Raw genomic sequence first — 5,023 nt, forward strand, 5'->3', positions numbered from 1 at the left:
AGTTACCTTTGGTCTGTCACTGTGTGGTTCTGCATGTGCTATTTTGAGAAGCAGCAACTTTTCCAGATTTCTCTGTGTAAAATTCTTTTCCTTAAAAATCCCAATTACCATTGTTCTGGTAATTCATTTTAAATACCTCATATTTATTATCAAATCAAAGTTTCCCAAGAACCTAACTTATACCCATTAATTTGAGAATGTACACAACTGGCCACATTTATGTCCAGGACTGATCAATTAATCACTCATAGCAGCTGATTCTCAAACCAGAGTCAATATATTTAAAGCCATTATAACATTTTACTTTCCATTTTAATATTAACTAAGAAATTAACAAAATAAATTCTAGATATGTAATGACCAATACAGCCGCCACTAGTCATGATTATCTAAATTTAAATGTAAATTTATTTAAGTTAAATAAAATTATAATTCAGTTCCCCAGTCACATTAGCTGCATTTCAGACACTCATTAGCCATATGGGGCTAGTAGCTACCACATTAGACAGTGCAGATATTGGGTATTTCCATGCTGCAGAAAGTTCTATTGGACAGTGCTGCTTTGTATCATTTAAATGACACTTTAATAACACTGTGTGTATAGCCACAGTTTTGATATTTGTGTTTACATTTACTTGGCATCATGTAGTACTTCTGCAATTATCGCAACCTAATGGGAAAAAAATAACTGAATGTTTAAAAAATATATATGCATGCAAATGAAGAATAAATGACTGAGAGTTTTATAGAAATGTTTTAGTAAAGTACTGGGGCAAGAGGATACTCACATGTGGAATGCAGAAGAACGGTCCCAAGAAATCTTAGTTTGCCATTTACATTCAAAAAATCAACTTTATGTAACAAATTAAATTAGTATTATTTGAATATTATTATTCAAAGTTGCATTTTATTAGTGATAGTTTTGGCGTTCAAGTCCAAATATGAGTCATAGGTGTAAAAAGTTTATAGCTAATGTTAAATTACATTAAAATAAATATTTAAATCAACAGTGGGGCACTGAAAAATTTTGCTTTTTAAGGGAGCTCTGTCCATTACATTAGTGTAAAAGACACTGAACCACTGAATTGTGCATAATTAGCATTCCATACAAACTGACGCCCAGCAGTTGTGTTAATTTAATATTTTTCTTTAAGGCCTTATGTACTTGCATTCTAAGTTTATTCAATTTGAGTTTGAGTTCAATTCTTCTATTTTGTTCTTAAATTTCTCTTTCAGCATTGGAAGATCCACAGTCTGTTTAGAAAAAGAAATCATTCCTCATGCCAGTACAAGGTTTTAAAACCTACTCTGAACAGCAGAGAGCCAGAAATCTTCTCCTCTCAGGCAGTAAAGAGGGAATAGAGGGGAAGAAGATTCCAGGATCCTTCCTGGATATCTCCAGCCCCTAACTCCTTCCCTTCGAATTGAACATAATTAGTTACATGTTCCAGGTTAAGCCGCACAGCATTCAACCATCTCATTTTATTTTGTGCATTCTCTGGGTTAATATGTGTTTCTTCAACTTCATTATCAAGTATGTGCAGCTAAAGGTAGAATGAGCCATCAAAGTGGGGTTAATAATTTTGCACAGAAATTCAGAGGATACTCATGTTTTTTGGACATCTGTGTTCATGAAACAAGTCATACTTTACGGGGTTCACTCCTGGGTCTATCACTGTACAATTTCATAAATCAAGTAAGGAACCTTAAATCTTTCATATTATAGTCCCATTTCTAGACTCTAAAAGATAAAATGGAACTTATGGGAGAGCAGAATATGAAATTTCATAAGTCTAGTTCAAAGAAATAGGATGAAATTTTCACGGAAAAAGATTTCCCATTTTTGTAAAAATAACACAATGGCTATATCATGTCACATACACACAGACACACACACCCCTATAGCTATACATACTTATATGAGAAATCAAAATGATACAAACATGTTTTTTACATAAATCGCATATACATATGTGTGTATGTTTAAATCTTTCTGGGTTTTCTGAGCAATTGTTAGACTGTTACAGTAATTGGAAGTTGCATAATGAACTTTGCTTTTCATTAGTTCTGTTTTTTATCTTGGGTTCAATTAAATAAAATCCTAAATATTTGTGGGTAACCTCACATGGGTTTTAATTATGATTTAATGTAAAGATCTCAAATACCTCGGCCTCTCTGCTTTCATGATAATTAAATCTTGATAAAGGTTTTATTGCACAGCGAAATTCTTTGAATATGCAATCACTGACCTATTCAGTATTAATAGGGTATTTGTTTAAAGATATCTCACGAACTGAACTGTGGAAATAGCTTGTGTCATTGCTATGCCATCATCTAGATAGACTATCTGCACTGAAAATTCAAGATTAAGTTATTCTAATTATTGTGACATACTCCCAAGTCACATAAGGCTGGGGTTTTTGCATAGAGAATTTAAAGCCCCATTAAACACTCCTCCTTCCCTATACCTCTCTTTACCCCAACCCCTAACTCCCAATCCCACCACTCTGTGGGTTTCTATATTTTGAGCCACTACTGGCTTACAAGAAAAAGGCTATGAATATTGTCTCCTGTGGCTTCAGGGTTAATAAGAAAGTAAATGTAGATGTTCTTGCATAAAATTATTCTATAACTAATATTTTTAAAGGTAACTACTAATATAAACTGATTGAAATAGTACTTGTCAATTTAGAGGTAAGGAGTTTTCCAGTCACCCTGCTAAAAAGCCCACAAATTATTTTGGAAAAAGTTATTTACAAATATAATGTGGCCCTGAAAGTTCCCTTCATGCTCCTCTAATCGACATATGTACTTAATTCTTCCAATAATATTTATACTTTTTCATTTTCTAAGCTAAGAGAATTTAGCTTTTACTTCATTAACTTTAAAAAAAAAAAATCTACTGAACTCCACACGTCCCCTGTCAGAGGTTTTGCAGAATCAAGGCCCACCTTAAGGGAGCCAGGAAAACGTAGATGTTTGTTGTTTGTTTTTTGAGTTTTTTTTTTTTAAATCTGTTTTGTGTGTTTCAAATGTTTTCTGTTGTTTTTTAATAAAATCTCCTTCCTGATCTCTATGGGCAAATTCCAGCATTTTAGACTACTTTTATACTGACTTTAAAAATATGTGAGGCAATAAGTATTTATCTGTATTACTGGAGAGTCTAGTTGGCAACAAAACACAAGTCAAAAATCTAGAAATGTCAAACCAATATCAACTCTGGGAGAAACTAATCTCAAATTCTCATGTTTCTTACATTTAAAATTGGAATGGGGTTATTGGGAGGCAGCCAACAAAAACCATAGTAAGTAATTTTGTAAGTATATATGAATAACAAAAAGGCAAAAAGCCCAAACTTATTTTATTTCATTCTCTAAAAATATTATTTTCTTATTACAGCTTTTTCTTGGATTCTCATTTTTTTTCTTTTATAGGAAATTTAAGGTTAATGTGTTAAATACCACATTAAGACTGAAACAATGAGTAGGTGCCTAAAGGTGCAAACTACACATGACATAAATCACTTCATTTGATTTTGAAAGGTAGTTAAACAGCGTCATCACCTCAGAGCCACATGGAACATGGAACTAATTAGGGGAAGGTTTCTGAAATAAAATCACACATACAGACAGAAAGGTAGGCAGCAGCAGGCTCCTGCAGAATAAGAGAGGGAACAGAAGAAATGAACAAGCACCTCTATTTCCTGAGTGCCTTTTTTACATGTCGTCTATTCTATAATCCTCACCGCAACAGCCTGAATTCATACCAGTCTTAGCACTTACCATAAGAGGACGATTATCTATTTATCTTTTGCACTGGGATATAAGTTCATTGAGTATAAAATCAAATATTATTTATTATCTACTTGTGACTAAACATTACCTGCCAGTGACCAGTACAAAGCAATCAATCAATATACATTTATAGACTGAATGAACAAGCCAATGTGCTAACAATTAATACTCCCATTTGATGAATAAGGAGACTATAGTTCGAAGTGATTAAGTGATTTATCCAGGTCACATAGATCACACAGGTTGGTAAGTAACTGAAAGAACATACAAATCTAAGTCTGTCTGACTTCGGAGAACCAGGCTTTCTACAACACCAAGCTGCTCCATGGAGGCCAAAGTGGGACCAAGCCTCTGAGAGAGTGTTCTTAGATGTTTTGTGGAAGGATGGCCATGGAAGAGAAAACTTTCATGCATCCCTGCCAGAGCAGAAAAAATGGAAATAGTAATTGCATTTCTGGGTACAGTTAAAACCAGAGTAAAATGAGAAGACTGGGATGGGGAAAGTCTTGCATTTGTTTCCTGGCAGCTTCTTTAATAATGGCTTTTCCTGGTCTAAGGTCATGCTACCCTGAACGTGCCTGATCTCCCCTGATCTCAGAAGCTAAGCAGGGTCAGGCCTGGTTAGTACTTGGACGAGAGACCACCTTGGAACACCAGGTGCTGTAGGTGTCAAAAAGAAAATAATAATAATGGCTTTTCCCCTCCAACAGCTTGTGTGTGTTTGCTTTTCTCTTTGCTTCTTTCCTGCCTCTCTCACCACAGCTTCTTTCCTTATATGGCTCAAATTTCCAGGGACAGAACCCTATACGAGGGTCAGGAGAAGCAGCCAAAATGACATGGTTGATAGCACAGATTCTGGAGTCCATCTACCAGAGTTCCATTCCAGCTCAGCTCTATTCTAACCAGGTGATATTATTTAACCAGGCAAATTATTTAACCTCTTCTGTTTTAGTTGTTTCATCTGGGAAATGAGGCTGTTAATAATAGAACCTACCTATTGCTTTAAAAATAAGTTAATACATGTCAGTTGCTTAGCACAGTATCTGGCACATGGTTGGAACTTAATGAAGAATAGCCATTACCACCTCTGAAGCCCTAAAATTCAGGACCAGAGTATAATGAAGTTCATTAATCCCCAAACACATTTGTCATACTCCAGATTAGTCTTGGTATATAAGGATCCAACATAAAACTCTTTTCTCAGAGGAAGAAATGAAGTGTCAACAGAA

General features: G+C 34.7%; 1 pseudogene; it reads left to right on the top strand.

Moving 5' to 3' along the window:
* Positions 1 to 4,344: 4,344 nt before the first annotated feature.
* LOC118603639 lies at positions 4,345 to 4,463 on the top strand (annotated as a pseudogene).
* The last annotated feature ends 560 nt before the right edge of the window (positions 4,464 to 5,023 follow it).

Source organism: Rousettus aegyptiacus, unplaced genomic scaffold, assembly GCF_014176215.1.
Source record: "Rousettus aegyptiacus isolate mRouAeg1 unplaced genomic scaffold, mRouAeg1.p scaffold_m13_p_5, whole genome shotgun sequence".
Lineage (NCBI taxonomy): Eukaryota > Metazoa > Chordata > Mammalia > Chiroptera > Pteropodidae > Rousettus > Rousettus aegyptiacus.